We start from the raw sequence: 18,945 nt of genomic DNA, 5'->3' as shown, positions 1-18,945 counted from the left end.
CACCAAGTGGTCTGTTGCGGCCCGCGGGATGATTTCCCCGATGCCAGAGCGGGCTGCAGCTATCCCCGGTGCAGGATTAGACTGCATTTGTGCATGCACGGTGTGATCTGGCCACATGAAGTCGCATTTTGCCCCTGACCTAAAATGAGTTAAATGAGTTTGATTTGGAGAGTGGTAAACCTTTTATAAAGCCATGTTCACAAGTTATAGGAGCAGAATAAGGCTATTTGGCCCATCAGGTCTACTCTGCCACTCAACCGTGGCTGATTTATCTTTCCCTCTCAACCCCATTCTCCTGCCTTCTCCCCACAACCCCTGACACCAGCGATCCCTGCACATTGAAACAATCCGACACCCACAAGGGACAATTATTACATTTACCAAGCCAATTAACCTACAAACCTGTACCTCTTTGATAATTCCGGTATTTCCCCCTTAGTCCGTTCAATGAAAACACCGACTAGAATACTTGAAATATCCTTTATTTCACCCAGGTGACCTTGATCCTCTGCCCTGCTCTGGGAAGCTCTCCCACTACAATCACAGAGAAACAAGTGCTGAAACAAAGGAATGAGCATATATATATATACAGTGGCTTGCAAAAGTTTTCATACCCCTTGAACTTTCCCACATTTTGTCACGTTACAACCACAAACGTAAATGTATTTTATTGGGATTTTATGTGATAGACCAACACAAAGTGGTGCATAATTGTGAAGTGGAAGGAAAATGATACATGGTTTTCAAATTTTTTTACAAATTAAAAACTGAAAAGTGTGGCGTGCAAAGGTATTCAGCCCCCCTGAGTCAATACTTTGTAGAACCACCTTTCGCTGCAATTACAGCTGCAAGTCTTTTACCAGGTATGTCTCTACCAGCTTTGCACACCTAGAGACTGAAATTTTTGCCCATTCTTCTTTGCAAAATAGCTCAAGCTCAGTCAGATTGGATGGAGAGCGTCTGTGAACAGCAATTTTCAAGTCTTGCCAGAGATTCTCAATTGGATTTAGGTCTGGACTTTGACTGGGCCATTCTAACACATGAATATGCTTTGATCTAAACCATTCCATTGTAGCTCTGGCTGTATGTTTAGGGTCGTTGTCCTGCTGGAAGGTGAACCTCCGCCCCAGTCTCAAGTTTTTTGTAGACTCTAACAGGTTTTCTTCCAAGATTGCCCTGTATTTGGCTCCATCCATCTTCCCATCAACTCTGACCAGCTTCCCTGTCCCTGCTGAAGAAAAGCATCCCCACAGCATGATGCTGCCACCACCATGTTTCACAGTGGGGATGGTGTGTTCAGGGTGATGTGCAGTGTTAGTTTTCCACCACACATAGCGTTTTGCATTTAGGCCAAAAACTTCAATTTTGGTCTCATCTGACCAGAGCACCTTCCTCCATATGTTTGCTGTGTCCCCCACATGGCTTGTGGCAAACTGCAAACGGGACTTCTTATGGCTTTTTTTCAACAATGGCTTTCTTCTTGCCACTCTTCCATAAAGGCCCGATTTGTGGAGTGCACGACTAATAGTTGTCCTGTGGACAGATTCTCCCACCTGAGCTGTGGATCTCTGCAGCTCCTCCAGAGTTACCATGGGCCTCTTGGCTGCTTCTCTGATCAATGCTCTCCTTGCCCGGCCTGTCAGTTTAGGTGGACGGCCATGTCTTGGTAGGTTTGCAGTTGTGCCATACTCTTTCCATTTTCGGATGATGGATTGAACAGTGCTCCGTGAGATGTTCAAAGCTTGGGATATTTTTTTATAACCTAACCCTGCTTTAAACTTCTCCACAACTTTATCCCTGACCTGTCTGGTGTGTTCCTTGGGCTTCATGATGCTGTTTGTTCACTAATGTTCTCTAACAAACCTCTGAGGCCTTCACAGAACAGCTGTATTTATACTGAGATTAGATTACACACAAGTGGACTCTATTTACTAATTAGGTGACTTCTGAAGGCAATTGGTTGCACTGGATTTTATTTAGGGGTATCAGAGTAAAGGGGGCTGAATACTTTTGCACGCCACACTTTTCAGTTTTTTATTTGTAAAAAAATTTGAAAACCATGTATAATTTTCCTTCCACTTCACAATTATGCACCACTTTGTGTTGGTCTATCACATAAAATCCCAATAAAATACATTTACGTTTGTGGTTGTAACGTGACAAAATGTGGAAAAGTTCAAGGGGTATGAATACTTGTGCAAGCCACTGTATATATAGTTGATACAGTGGGAGGTAACTTACAGTGGGCAGTAATTCTAGACCAATCACTACAGTATCACATGGTTATATAGGTGGGGACAATCTTTCCACCCAATTACAATCATACTCAGCATAATACATCTTAGCCAATCACAATGGCATCGAACATCACATGTTTTACAAAAATGATGATGTCACAGCAAGAAAAGTGAAACTTATCTTCAATCAGCCTCTGATCTTCAAAAACAGAATCCTAGAGCATCCCCAGTTCTGCATATTCTCATCTTTAGAATGTGGGAGGAAACCGAAGATCTCGGAGAAAACCCACGCAGGTCACGGGGAGAACGTACAAACTCCGTACAGACAGCACCCGTAGTCGGGATCGAACCCGGGTCTCTGGTGCTGCATTCCATGTAAGGCAACAACTCTACCGCTGCGCCACCGTGACTGCCCTTGAGAGGGTGAGATAGATCAGCAATGATTGAATTGCGGACTAGACTTTATAGAAACATAGAAACATAGAAAGTAGGTGCAGGAGTAGGCCATTCGGCCCTTCGAGCCTGCACCGCCATTCAATATGATCATGGCTGATCATCCAACTCAGTATCCCATACCTGCCTTCTCTCCATACCCCCTGATCCCTTTAGCCACAAGGGACACATCTAACTCCCTCTTAAATATAGCCAATGAACTGGCCTCAACTACCTTCTGTGGCAGAGAATTCCACAGATTCACCACTCTCTGTGTAAAAAATGATTTTCTCATCTCGGTCCTAAAAGACTTCCCTCTTATCCTTAAACTGTGACCCCTTGTTCTGGACTTCCCCAACATCGGGACAAATCTTCCTGCATCTAGCCTGTCCAACCCCTTAAGAATGTTGTAAGTTTCTATAAGATCCCCCCTCAATCTTCTAAATTCTAGCGTGTACAAGCCTAAGCGTGATAGCAATTCTAGCGTGGTGGGCCAAATGGCCTCATTCTGCTCCTATAACTTGTCAACTTGTGGCTCTATAAAGGATGTACCACTGTAAGCTGCGGAATGTATACATTCAGAAACTGCTCATGGAACAAAGGAGTGATAGTTTCAAATGGGGTTATAATGTTTACAGAATGGAATAAACTAATGAGGCCTGTACCACTTACGTGATTTTTTCCACTACTTGCCGGCACCCGTCATAGTCGCAGCAGATCGCCGAAAATTTTCAATTGATTAGTCGCCCAAAGAGTCGTACCTTTTACTTGTTGCCGCTGGATTTTCAACATGTTGAAAGTTTTCGGTGACTTGCTGCGACTATGAGGGGTGCCGGCAATTTGCCAAAAAATCGCGTAAGTGGGACAGGTCCTTAACTATTTCATGGGAGAAAGGCAGTACATTTTGGAGTATTCAGAATAATTTGCAACAAGCGTTGTCAAGCTGGAAAGGTTACAGAGAAGATTTACGAGGATGTTGCCAGGACTAGAGGGTGTGAGCTATAGGGAGAGGTTGAGTAGGCTGGGACTCTATTCCTTGGAGCGCAGGAGGATGAGGGGGTGATCTTATTGAGGTGTTTAAAATCATGAGAGGAATAGATGCACAGTCTCTTGCCCAGAGTAGGGGAATCGAGGACCAGAGGACATCGGTTTAAAGTGAAGGGGGAAAGATTTAATGGGAATATGAGGGGTAAGTTTTTCACACAAAGGGTGGTGGGTGTATGGAACGAGGTGCCAGAGGAGGTAGTTGAGGCTGGGACTATCCCAATGTTTAAGAAGCAGTTAGACAGATACATGGATAGGACAGGTTTGGAGGGATATGGACCAAGCGCAGGTAAGTGGGACTAGTGTTGCTGGGACATGTTGGCTGGTGTGGGCAAGTTGGGCTGAAGGGCTGTTTCCATACTGTATCACTCTGTTGTTCTGCTGCAAGTAAGAATTTCATTGTCCTGTCTGGGTCATATGACAATAAAGCACTCATGACTCTTGACTCTATAACAGTGGGATATTTGCAGAGCACTGCTGCCCTCTGCAGGCGGACGTGGAGACAGGGTGTCCGGTCGGAAATATACTTGTGCAATACTTGCAGTAGGCAGCGTCTATGGAGAAAAAGGATTGGTGTTTTGCAGAGTCAGAGACCCGGCTTCAATCCTGACCTCGGGTGCTGTCTGTGTGGAGTTTGCATGTTCTCCCTGTGACCACGTGGCTTTTCTACGGTTTCCTCCCACATCTCAAAGACGTGCGGGTTTGTAGATTAAACAGCCCTCTATAAATTGCCTCCTTGTGTGTGGGGAGTGGATGAGAAAGTAGGATAATGTAGAACTGGTGTGTGAACGGTTGATCGATGGTCAGTGTGGACTCAGTGGGCCGAAGGGCCTGTTTCCGTGCTGTATCTCTAAACTGATCTAAACATGGATAGGGTTGGGATCCTTCTTCAGACTGAGGGGAAAAATATTCAGATTAAATAATCAGCTCAGGTTCAATATTCCCTTGTCTATCCATTCCCTCCTCAGATGTTGCCTGACCCGCTGAGTTTAGTTTAGTTTAGAGATACAGCACGGAAACAGGCCGATCGGCCCAGCAAGTCCCCACCAACTAGCGATCCCTGCACACTGACGCTATCCTACCCAAACTAGGGACAATTTTACATTTACACCAAGCCAGTTCATAAGATCATAAGTGATAGGAGCAGAATTAGGCCATTCGGCCCATCAAGTCCACTCTATCATGGTTGATCTATCTCTCCCTCCTAACCCCATCCTCCTGCCTTCTCCCCATAACCCCTGACACCCGTACTAATCAAGAATCTATCAATCTCTGCCTTAAATAGATCCACTGACTTTGCCTCCACAGCCGTCTGTGGCAAAGAATTCCACAGATTCCCACACCCCAATAAACCTCCCAACCCATAAAGAAATCAAGGGATATGGGGAAAAAGCAGGAACGGGGTACAGATTTTGGATGATCAGCCATGATCATATTTAATAGCGGTGCTTGCGCGAAGGGCCGAATGGCCTACTCCCACACCTATTTTCTATGTTTCTACGTACGTCTTTGGAGTGTGGAAGGAAACCGGAGATCTCGGAGAAAACCCACGAGGGTCGCGGTGAGAAGGTACAAACTCCGTACAGATAAGCACCCGTGGTCGGGATCGAACCCGGATCTCTGGCGCTGCGAGCGCTGTAAGGCAGCAGCTCTACCGCTGCGCCACCTGTACTTTTCACAGCTTTTGTCTCTTTGCTCCAGGTACATTCACTGTAATAACAGGATCTTTGTACATTGTGTCTGCCCTGTTCTTGACCATAATCGCACTGATGACCATTCCGAAGTTGCAGCATCCCAGTGTTTTAAACTTTGTCGAGTTGACAGGTAAGGAACGGCTCATTTTAGTGCATCAAATGTTTGCGGTGAATAATGAAACAATATTCTCCAAATCATGCCTCCATTTCTATCTCGCAGGTTTCAAGATTTTACTTGAATTTAGTCAAACCATTGTGATCCCAACTTCAATCATTGAGTTGAAGGAAACATTTGAACAGATGAGTGAGTTAACTTTCTTTGTAATTCCTAACAGCATTATCCTCTGAGTTTCGAGCACATTTTAGTTTAGTTCAGATATACAGCGCAGAAACAGGCCCTTCGACCCTCCGAGTCTGCACCAGATTGGCTTGGTGTATGTGTACCAGCACCAGAGACCCAGGTTCGATCCCGACTACGGGTGCTGTCTGTACGGAGTTTGTACGTTCTCTCCGTGACCCGCGTGGGTTTTCTCCAAGAACTCGGTTTCCTCCCACACTCCAAAGACGTGCAGGTTTGGAGGTTAATTGGCTGTGTACAAGTGTAAATTGTCCCTAGTGTGTGTGTGTGTGTAGGATAGTGTTAATGTGCGGGGATCACTGGTCGGTGCAGACCAGGTGGGCTGAAGGGCCTGTTTTCACGCTGTATCTCTAAACTAAACTAAACTAAAGTTCCTCACCACAAGATGGCGCCACAAGCTGCAGAGTTGCTGTGCTACTGTGTGTGTCCCAATATATATGTTGTATACGAAACTATCAAACAATAATAGTCCCTGTGTGGCTGTGCGGTGCAAGGATTCGCCATCGCCAATATCGCGAGCTGGGAGGAGTTTGTCCGGGCGACCGAGAAGACAATAGACAACAGGTGCAGGAGTAGGCCATTCGGCCCTTCAAGCCAGCACCGCCATTCAATGTGATCATGGCTGATCATCCCCAATCAGTACCCCGTTCCTGCCTTCTCCCCATATCCATTGACTCCGCTATCTTTAAGAGCCCTATCTAGCTCTCTCTTGAAAGTATCCAGAGAACCAGCCTCCACCGCCCTCTGAGGTGGAGAATTCCACACTCACAATTCTCTTTGAGAAAAAGTGTTTCCTCGTCTCTGTTCTAAATGGTTTACCCCTTATTCTTAAACTGTGTCCCCTGGTTCTAGATTACCCCCCAACATCGGGAACATTTCCTGCCTCTTGCGTGTCCAAACCCTTAAGAATCTTATATGATGCAATAAGATCCACTCTCATCCTTCGAAACTCCAGAATGTTCAAGCCCAGCTGCTCCATTCTCTCAGCATATGACAGTCCCGCCATCCCGGGAATTAACCATGTAAACCTACGCTGCACTCCCTCAATAGCAAGAATGCCCTTCCTTAAATTAGGGGACCAAAACTGCACACAATACTACAGGTGTGGTCTCACTAGGGCCCTGTACAACTGCCTAACTGTGAGGTGTTGTAGTTTGGGAAGTCTAACAAGAGCGGGACCTACACAGTGAATGGTAGGGCTCTGGGTAGTGTTGTAGAGCAGAGGGATCTAGGAGTGCAGGTGCGTGGTTCCTTGAAGGTGGAGGCGCAGGTAGATAAGGTGGTCAAAAAGGCGTTTGGCACATTGGCCTTCATCAGTCAGAGTATTGAGTATAGAAGTTGGGAGGTCATGTTGCTGTTGTATAAGACTGCATATAGAGTATTGTGTTCAGTTCTGGGCACCGTGTTATAGGAAAGATGTTGTCAAGCTGGAATGGGTACAGAGAGGATTTACAAGGATGTTGCCAGGTCTAGCGTGTCTGAGCTACAGGGAGAGGTTGAGCAGGGTGGGACTCCATTCCCTGGAGCACAGAAGGATGAGGGGTGATCTTACAGAGGTGTACCAAATCAGGAGAGGAATAGATCGGGTAGATGCACAGTGTCTCTTGCCCTGAGTCGTGAATTGAGGACCAGAGGACATAGGTTTAAGATGAAGGGGACAAGATTTAATAGGAATCTGAGGGGTAACTTTTTCACACAAAGGATAGTGGGTGTATGGAACAAGCTGCCAGAGGAGGTAGTTGAGGCTGGGATTATCCCAACGTTGAAGAAACAATTAGACAGGTACATGGATAGGACAGGTTTGGAGGGGTGTGGACCAAGCTCAGGCAGGTGGGACTTGTGTAGCTGGGACATGTTGGGCGGTGTGGGCAAGTTGGGCCTGTTTCCCCACTGTATCACTCTATGACTCTGTGATGATGGCCATGAAGATACGGGTTGTAATCGAGTACCGGTCTTCCGTTCATGAAAGTAACCGATATGGGGCCCAAAACTGCTCACAATACTCCTCCTGCGGTCTGACCAGTGCCTTATAACCAGTACCTCACGCTGCCTCGGCAAGGCCAGCAGCATAATCGAGGAACCAGTCTCACCCCGGCCACTCACCTCTTCTCCCCTCTCCCATTGGGCACGAGGTACAGAAGTGTGAAAATGCACCCTCCCAGATTCAGGGACAGTTTCTTCCCAGCTGTTATCAGGGAGCTGAACCATCCTACCACAACCAGAGAGCAGTCCTGAACTACTATCTACCTCATTGGTGACCCCCGGACTATCCTTGATCAGACTTTGCTGGCTTTACCTTGCACTAAACGTTATTCCCTTTATCATGTATCTGTACACTGTGGACGGCTCGATTGTAATCATGTATTGTCTTTCCGCTGACTGGATAGCACGCAACAAAAGCTTTTCACTGTACCTCGGTACACGTGACAATAAACTAAACTGAACTAAATAGCTGATCTATCTCTCCCTCCTAACCCCATTCTCCTGCATTCTCCCCATAACCCCTGACACATGTACTAATCAAGAATCTATCTAAACTAAACTAACCTTATAAATCCACAACATTACATCCCTGGTTCTGTAGTGTCACCCTCTCGAAATAAATGCCAGCATTGCATTTGCCTTCCTTACTACCGTCTCCACATGCAAAATAACTTTTGGGGAATAAAGGTGAAGTTAAACTCGAGGAGATAGAGGGCCGTCAAATGAGGGCAGAAGCAAAAGGCAGAAGGGAGAAAAGAAAAACAAAAAGCTGAAAGCTTTGTGCATTAATGCGAGGAGCATTTGTAATAAGGTGGATGAATTGAATGCACATTTAGTTGCTAACGGATATGATATACAGTAGGTGGGATTATGGAGACATGGCTCCAGGGTGACCAAGGCTGGGAGCTCAATATGTTGGGGGAGTCCAGAACCAGGGGTCATAGTTTAAGAATAAGGGGTGGGCCATTTAGGACTGAGATGAGGAAAAACCTTTTCACCCTGAGAGTTATGAATCTATGGGATTCTCTGCCATAGAAGGCAGTGGAGGCCAATTCACTGTATGTATTCAAGAGAGAGTTAGATTTAGCTCATCGGGCTAACGGAATCCAGGGATATGGGGAGAAAGCAGGAACGGGATACTGATTCTGGATGATCATATTGAATGGTGGTGCTGACTCGAAGGGCCGAATGGCCTACTCTTGCACCTATTTTCTGTTTCTAAAATGTGAATGGGAGTGGAAAAACTCGGTGTGAATACACTAGTGTGAGTTCACTCTTATACGTTTCAGATCAAGGTTGCCACAGCCGCTATCTAAGCTGGGGTACATTCCTTGCAGTAACCACTGTAGGAGCGATGGTCTTCTCACTCTACATTGTGGCACGACATCGTAAGTATCCATCCCATCAAAGCATTCAGTGGTTCAAGAGGCAAGAACGTTTTATTGCCATATATCCCTAGCGGAACAATGACATTCTTACTTGCAACAGCACCGCACGTGTGTAAACATACAACACGTGTGTAAACATAGAACACGTGTGTAAACATAGAACATGTGTGTAAACATAGAACACGTGTAAACATAGAACACTTGTGTAAACATAGAACATGTGTAAACATAGAACACTTGTGTAAACACACAACACGTGTAAACATAGAACACGTGTAAACATAGACCACGTGTAGACATAGAACATGTGTACGCATAGAACACATGTAAACATGGAACACATGTATAAACATAGAACATGTGTTAACATAGAACACATGTGTAAACTTAGAACACATGTGTAAACATAGAACATGTGTAAACAAAGAACACATGTGTAAACATAGAACACATGTGTTAACATGGAACACATGTGTAAACATAGAACATGTGTAAACATAGAACACATGTGTAAACATAGAACACACGTGTTAACATGGAGCACACGTGTAAACATATAACATGTGTAAATGTAGAACACATGTGTGAACATAGAACACACGTGTAAATATAGAATACACATGTAAACATAGAACACACGTGTAAACATAAAACACGTCTGTAAACATACAACACGTGTAAACATAGAACACACGTGTAAACATAGACTACGGGTGCTGTCTGTACGGAGTTTGTACGTTCTTCCCGTTACCGCGTGGGTTTTCTCCGAGATATTTGGTTTCCTCCCACACTCCAAAGACATACAGGTTTGTAGGTGAATTGGCTTGGTGTATGTTTAAATTGTCCCTAATGTGTGTGTAGGATAGTGTTAGTGTGCAGGGATTGCTGGTCGGCGCGGACTCAGAGGGCCGACGGGCCTGTTTCCGGAGTTTATCTAACCTAAAGTAAACTTTACAAAAAGCTGGAAAAAACTCAGGGGACAGGCAGCATCTCTGGAGGAAAGGAATCAGTGACATTTCAGGTCGAGACCCATCTTAAACGTCACCCATTCCTTCTCTCCAGAGATGCTGCCTGACCCGCTGAATTACTCCAGCATCTTGTGTCTATCTTTGGTGTAAACCAGCATCTGCAGTTCCTTGTAACACATGCAAACATAGTACTCTGTAAACACCATAATAATGTGGGAACAGGCCCTTCTGCCCACCGTGTCCGTGCCGACCAACGATTACCCGTACACTAGTCCTATCCCACACACTAGGGACAATTTACAGAAGCCAATTTAACTACAAACTTCCTTGGAATGCGGGAGAGAACCGGAGCACCCGGATAAAACCATGGGCACATGGAGAACATGCAAACTCCGTACAGACAGGATCCATGGTCAGAATCGAACCCGGGTACCTGGCGCTGTATGGCAGTAACTCTACTGCAGCACCACCGTGTTTCACTACCTCCTCTGGCAGCTCGTTCCGCATACCCACCACCCTCTGAGTGGACAAGGTTGGCTCTCAGGATCTTCTTGCATCTTTCCCCTCTCACCTTAACCGATGTCGTCTGGTTCTTTATTCCCCACACCTGGGTAAAGGACTCTGTGGATTCACACTTCAATTCCCATCATGATTTTATACACTGCTATAAGATCACCCCTCAGCCTCCTGCGCTCCAAAGAATAAAGTCCTAGCCTATCCAACCTCTCCCTATAGCTCAGGCCCTCGAGTCCTGGCAACATCCTTGTGAATCTTCTCTGCACTATTTCCTTTCGATAACAGGATTTCCCAAATTGAATACAATACTCAAATTGCAGCCTCCACATCGACTTGTACAAATTTAACATAACGTCCCAACTTCAATACCTAGCAAACAGCTAACAATGACCTGTTTCCTTTATCTCCGACAAAACAAAGGAGATGATTGTCAACTTCAGGAGGTCGCAGCCAAAACACACACCCCTCAACATCAGTGGCACCACGGTGGAGAGAGTGGAGAGCATAAAGTTCCTCAGAATGCAAATTACAGACAGTCTCACCTGGTCCAGGAACAACACTGGGATTGTCAAACGGGCCCATCAGCGATTGCAATACCTGAGGAAACTCAAACAGGCCTCACTCCCCACCAACATCCTCAGGATTTTCTACTGGGGCACGGTGGAGTCTGTACTCACGTACTGCATGAACACGTGGTACTCCAACTGCAACTGCTCGGACAGGAAGGCTCTGCAGAGGGTAGTGAGGGGAGCAGATAGGATCATTGGCATCTCCCTACCCTCGGTACAAGAACTGTTCCAGAGCCGCTGTCTGAAAAAACCTCTGAGAATTGCTAAGGACAGACTGCACCCCCTCCACACACATCTGGATCTCCTGCCATCAGGCAAGAGATACCGTAGCATCAAAGCCTTAACTAGCTTCTTGCCACAGACTGTGAGGCTACTAAACAGTCACTCCACCTGATTCTGCTGCTTTGCACTGACAATTTTTATTTTTTTTAAATAATATTTTTATAAGAAGTAGACATATTATAAAGTATAGTTACATATTATAGTAAAAAATCTTTTCATATACATCAGTCATACATTATTAAAATTTTCAATTGTCGATTACTTCTGCTTATAGTGTTTTTTTTATATAGAAAAAGAGAGAAAGAGAGAAAAAAGAGTTACAAATATCAAAAAAAACAAAAAAGGTGGAATGGATTACTTACAATACATCATTGGAGAGAGGTTCGTAGATTATAAAGTATGACTTTTCATCTAATCCTGAGTTCAAGTTTCAGTTGGGTTTTCGTGCTGGGCCAATCTATCCCGTCAGATAATTAATGAATGGAGCCCATATTTTATCAAAAAGTTCTTGTTTGCCCATTAAGACAAGTCTAATTCTTTCTAGATATAGGGTCTCCGACATTTCCACAATCCACATTTTAATTGTTGGGGTCGTAGGGCCTTTCCAAAATTTTAATATTAATTTTTTCCCGGTTATTATACTGTAGTCGAGGAAATTTCTTTGGCTTGTTGTGAGTGTTAAACTTTGCTCTGATATTCCAAGTATTATTAATTTTGAGTTTGGATCCAGTTTTGTATTAATAACTTCTGAAATTATTTCAAAAATATCAGTCCAGAAATGTTTAATTTTTATACAATTTGCAAACGCATGTGTTAAATTAGCATCTAGATGTAGACATTTATCACAAATAGGAGAGATTTGTGGGAAGATTCTATTTAGTTTTATTTTAGAGTAGTGTAATCTATGTAAGACTTTAAATTGTATTAAAGCATGTCTGGCATTTAACGAACATTGATGTATATGTTGTAAACTTTCGTCCCAAATATCTTTCGTTATAGGATGACCTAATTCATTTTCCCATGTGTGTCTATATGGTTTCATCGGTGGTACCTCGTTTTTTAGGAGGGTGTTATAAATATAAGCTATTAATTTTTCAGTGTTAGGATACTTGTTCAAACATTCATCAAGGATTTCTGGTTCCCTAGTCCTGTAGACTTGTGTGTTAGATTTAACATAATCTCTAATTTGTAGATATCTGAAGAAATTATTTGATTGCAGTCCATGATTCTGTTGTAACTCCTGAAATGAAAGAAAAGTGCCTTTCCCATAAAGATGTCCAATCTTTTTAATTCCATAATTTTTCCATTGTGTGAAACCCTTATCCAAAAAGGATGGTTTGAATAAGGGATTATTTACAATGGGAAGTGGTATATTATTCAATTTTAAAACTTTTTTTAATTGTTTCCAAATTCGTATTCCACTATGTATTATGGGGTTTTCCTTATAGGCTTTTTGTGCAGTTTTGTGGTAGCAAATATGATCGGTCCAATTTCAAAAGGTAAACAGTCTTCCTTTTCCATCCTTAACCAATCTGGTTGTTGATCCATTTCTTCCAGCCAGAAATTCATGTTTTTAATATGGACTGCCCAAAAATAAAACAAGAAATTTGGCAAAGCCAAACCTCCATTTATCTTTGACTTACATAAATGTTTTTTACTTATTCTATGATTCTTATAATCCCAGATAAAACTTGTCACAATGGAGTCGACTTTTTTGAAAAAAAAATTTGGGATATATATCCAGATTAATTGAAATAGGTACAGTAGTTGCGGTAAGAAAATCATTTTTATAGCATTAATTCTACCAAGCATTGAAATGGGAAGTGTTTTCCAGTATTGAATATTCTTGTGTAGTTTATTCAGTAAGGGTGGAAAATTTAGTTTAAATAGTGTTATATACGTATATTCCTGTATGGGTTCTAACGCTTTCTGCTAAGGGTTCGATTGCAAGAGCAAATGATAGTGGGGATAGTGAACATCCTTGTCTACAACCTCTAGAGAGGTAAAATTTAGTTGATAACATTTGGTTTGTTAATATTCTAGCTGTTGGATTAGAGTATAACAATTTAACCCATGTACAGTACTTCTCTCCCAATTGAAATTTTTCCATCACCGAAAATAAATATGGCCATTCTACCTGGTCAAATGCTTTTTCAGCATCTAATGAAATAATTGCTAGATCTGCATTAGGAATTCTATTGGAGTATATAATATTGAATAGTCTTCTCAGATTATAAAATGAATAACGTTTTGGAATAAAACCTGTTTGGTCGGGGTGTATTAATTTGTTAATCACTAAGCTCAATCTATGAGATAGAATTTGAGTTAATATTTTCTGATCAGTATTTAAAAGGGCTATTGCTCTATATGAACCTGGGTCTTCAAGATCCTTATCCATTTTTGGTATGAGTATGATTGTAGATTCATTTAGAGTTTCTGGGAGTTTCTGTTGAGTGTAAGCGTATTTGTACAGTGTCTGTAGGTGTGGAGAAACCAGATCATAATTTTTTTAATAAAATTCAGAACTTAGACCATCAGGACCTGCAGCCTTTCCGTTTTTTAAAGATTTAATTGACTTTTCGATGTCTTTTATCGTAATTTCAGCACCTAGTGATTCTCTCTCTTTCTGATCTAAACCCAGAAGATTACATTTCTGTAGAAATGTTTCCATTCCTGCTGATTGTTCTGTCATTTTAGATGAGTACAATTTTTGATAGTATTGTAAAAATCTATCATTAATATCTTTAGGCAGTGTTAGTGTTTCTCCCTTGTCTGTTCTAATTTTGTAAATTGTTTTTTCCCCGTCCAGTTTACGAAGTTGTCGTGCTAATAGTTTTTGTGGTTTATCACCAAATTCAAAATTTAATTGTTTTGTATGTTGACTTCCGGTGGCGCTATGGAGTAGGAGAGACTCGCGCCAACTAGCTCTGGGAAAAAAACGCTAAAAACAGGGGAAAAAGACAGGTCCTACCTGCTGAAAACGGCACCGATTGTTTTGCAGTAAGTTCGTGACATCATCAGGCGCGCAACACCGGCAGTATGTCGATACAGCATACTCCCCCTCCCAAGGCGCGAAAAACCGGCAGGGTTAAAGAGGTAGGCTCAACTGAAGCCTCGGCCTCAGTTTTAACAGCATCCCAAGAAAATATCCCAAAGAAGAAAAAGACTGAAATGGAAGAATTAAAAAATTTTCTTGCACAGGAAATCTCTAAGTTAATGGAAGAACTAAAAAATCTTAAACAGAACTTCAAGGAAGAGCTGAAATCTTTTAAAAATGAAATTAAAGAACAAATTAAAGAAGAGGTTACAGATACTGTACATGAAGTTCTGGAAGACTGGAAATCAAATATAGAAGAAAATCTGACTCAAAATATTGAAGAAGTAAATGATAAACTGAATTCGATGGAATCTAGATTTGATTCTAAATTGGAACCCATCCTCCAGACATTAAATCAACACCAAGAGATTGTAAAGGAACTAGAGGAAATTGCTGAGACAAGCACCGAAACTACAAAAAAACTTATCGCCGAGAACAAACGCCTATCAAAGTTATTGCATCAAATAACTGAAAAATGTACTGACTTGGAGGGACGACAGAGGCGTCAGAATTTAAGAATCGTGGGCGTCCAGGAAGACAGAGAGGGGAGTCGTGACCCCCGTGAATTTGCTGCAGAGCTACTGGAAAAAGTCTGGAACCTGGATCAAGCACCATTACTTGCCCGAGCACACAGAGTATCGAGACGTCGCCCAAGGGAGGGCGCCCCTCCAAGACAACTGATAGTGAAGGTGCAATATGAACATGTTTTGGATGATATGATGAAGAAAATTGTCCAAAGCAGAAATCTCGTATTTGAAAGAGATAAGATTAGTATATTTAGAGATTATCCTGTGGAAGTTGCCAAGAAGAGAGCGCTGTTTACAGAAACAAGAAGAATACTGAAGAACATAAAAAATTTGAGATACGGACTGTTATACCCCGCAACATTAAGAGTTACCTACAAGAAGTAGGAACACTTCTTCATCAAGCACACAGAAGCACTTGAATTCACCAAGAGTATCGAGGATAAGACCGAAGATTGAATAATATTCAACATTCAACACTTACCTGGATATTGTTATCCCGCAGAGAAGATATGGAACTCTAAACTCTAAACTATTATATTTAAGAGCTGCCCAAAATCTGCAACAAGAATTGGGCAAATATCTTGCTACTGATATATAATATTTACATTTTAGTACTAATTTCTAACAACTATTAATAATCATGAATACTAATTAATACTAATTATTGCTAACTGGATCAACTAAGAATTAACTAAAAGTATGAAATATAAGTAAAGTGCGATCCAGGTATTCTATAATTAAAAATGTATAGTGGTTCTCTCTCCGATATTTTTGATTTTGAGTATTCTTTGACAAATGTTTATGTTATACGAGACTAACATTTCAATTTGAGACTAATAATTATATCATTAATGGAATATAACCATTATTTCTTCCCCCCCATAAATAGCTTGCACTGAATTTGAAACTTTTCTTTTAAGGAAAGAACGGAGCTAGTAATTTTTTTTTTACCAAAAGCTACGGAAGTCCTTAGATGCTTAGCCACATTAGGGTGGCTATCACTAACTGCGCTCATTTTAGCTGTAGTTTTTTTCTTTTTCAACCTTTTACACATTACTAATACAATTTTTTACTACCTCTTCTACCTTATAATATATTATATTTTGTATTTGGAATGGAATTACATATTTTATTTAGGGAGATATGTTCGGATGGAAAACAGACGAGACTTAAAATTCATCTACCTGATGTTCGAGTATAAGGTAAGGTTGAGTGTGCTGAGCCATCTGCTCTAACCACTCTAATCACAGGATGCAAGACGTGAATAGGAAAATTGGGCGTGAAGGAATTAAATTCTGTAGTTGGAATGTTAAGGGAATTAATGAACCTATTAAGAGAGGCAAAGTGTTAGCTCATTTAAAATCATTGAAAACAGATATAATATTTCTCCAGGAGACACACCTGAAAAAGGAAGCACAACATAGATTGAAAGCAAAATGGATTGCTAAAGCGTACCACTCCTCATTCTCACATAAATCTAGAGGGGTTGCAATATTAATTCGTAAAGGTATACCCTTTAAACATATATCAACGATAGAAGATATTGAAGGCAGATATATTGTAATAATAGGGGAGTTATACTAAAAAAAGGTGACTCTCCTTAATGTGTATGGACCAAATTTTGATAGCCCCCTGTTTTTTAAGAGAATACTTAACAATATCCCGGAATGTACACAACAAAACTTAATAATCGGTGAAGACTTAAATTGTACATTGGATGCTTATTTGGATAGATCATCAACTCAAAGAAAACTAAAATCCCTAAACTCATATATTAATACTACCAACATTAAGGATGTTTGGAGAATTGAAAACCCATCGGGTCGAGAATATTCATTTTACTCACCAGTACATAAAACCTACTCAAGGATAGATTATTTTTTAGTAGACTCAAAACTTATCCCATTTACCTATAACTCGCAATATCATAATATCATAATCTCAGACCATACTCCACTAACATTTATGATTAAACTAAACGGAATGGTAGAGACACAGTCACAATGGAGACTTAATCCCCAAATCTTAAAAGAAAAGTTATGTAATGAATACCTCGTTAAACAGATTAATATGTTTTTTGAGGCTAATGATAGCCCTGAAATCTCTGCTCCCTTCTTTGGGAAACATTTAAAGCATTTGTGCGAGGAGCATTAATCTCTTCTCAATAATTTCTTAACAAAGAGAATAGGGCCAAACAACAGAAATTGGAAATGGAAATAAGGCAATTAGACATAGAAAATGCAGCAGCACCATCCATGATAAAACACAATAAAATTGCAGTACTGAAATATAAATTGAGCAAGATATACTCAGACCAAGTTATAAAACTTTATCAACATGCACTGACAATTTAATAACTCTGGCACTGGCCACTTGAATCAGCTGCCCTGGACATTTTAATGACTGTTTTTACTGTATTTTAATGTTGCTGTTTTACCTGCATTTAACTATTTATACTTTCATCAGGGACTGGATTGTTTTTACTGTTATTATGTGTGAAATGTTTAAGTTTTTTTATGTGCGATGCTCCGTTATTCCCTGGGAAACGTCTTCTCATTTTGCACTGTACAATTGTTGCTTTGCAAGATGACAATAAAGGTTGATTGATTGATTGATTGATTGATTGATTGATCATCGTTACTTTTTTGCACATCTTTCATTCATTCATTCTCTATCTCTCTACATCACCATCGATATCTCTCGTTTCCCTGACTCTCAGTCTGCTGAAGGGTCTTGGCCCGAAACGTCACCCATTCCTTCTCTCCAGAGATGCTGCCTGAGTTACTCCAGCATTTTGTGTCCACCTTCAATACTCAGTACCCTGACTGATGAAGGCCAATCTATCAAAGGCCTTCTTTACCACCTTATGTACCTATGACACCATATTCAAGCAATTTGATGCCTGTATTCCTAGATCAGCATCTACACTTCACGCTGCCTCGGCAAGGCCAGCAGCATCATCAAGGACCAGTCTCACCCCGGTCACTCCCTCTTCTCCTCTCTCCCATCAGGCAAGAGGTACAGAAATGAGAAAACACACACCTCCAGATTCAGGGACAGTTTCTTCCCAGCTGTTATCAGATAACTGAACCGTCCTCTCACCAACTAGAGAGCGGTCCTGACCTCCCATCTACCTCATTGGTGATCCGCGGACTGTCTTTAATCGGACATTTTTCTTATTTTATTTTTTAATAATAAAACAGGAATAAGGAAGAAAAGAGTAGAAAAGAGGAGATTGGCATAAGTGGTGTTTGAGATGGAAAGATAGGCCGAAAGAAGAAGAAGTAGAAAGAGAAAGAGACGAAAAAGAGAAAAGAAAAAAAAAGAAAAAAAAAGGAGATTGAAAACTATATATACCTATTTTATGTTCCAGGCCACTCGTCACCTGATTCTGAAACATTTTATTTCTATGGTTGTGTTGCACCATACGCTTGTAAGAAGTCGATAAAAGGAGACCAAATCAATAAGAATTGGTCTGCTTTACCTGCTAGAAGGAGTCGCATTTCTTCCAGATATGCCGTTTCCGACATATTTGAAATCCACATTTTGAGCGTTGGTGTTGGCGCATTTTTCCAAAATTTAAGTATAAGTTTTTTTCCGTTATTAAACCATGATTAAGTAGAGATTTTTTTAACGTATTTAGCTTATTCCCATCTTCCATTGATCCAAAGATAATCATTTCTGTGTAAGGTTCAAGTCTTCTATCAAATAGTTTTGTAAAATTTTCAAAAATTTCATTCCAAAATGTGTAAAGTTTGATACAGGAGACAAAAGAGTGTGTTATAGTGGTATTCTCAGATAAACATTTATCACAGATGGGAGAGATATTTGGATAGATGTTATTCAATCT

This window comes from Amblyraja radiata, chromosome 30 (genome assembly GCF_010909765.2).
Source record: "Amblyraja radiata isolate CabotCenter1 chromosome 30, sAmbRad1.1.pri, whole genome shotgun sequence".
Lineage (NCBI taxonomy): Eukaryota > Metazoa > Chordata > Chondrichthyes > Rajiformes > Rajidae > Amblyraja > Amblyraja radiata.
Note: the sequence above shows the minus strand (reverse complement) of the source record.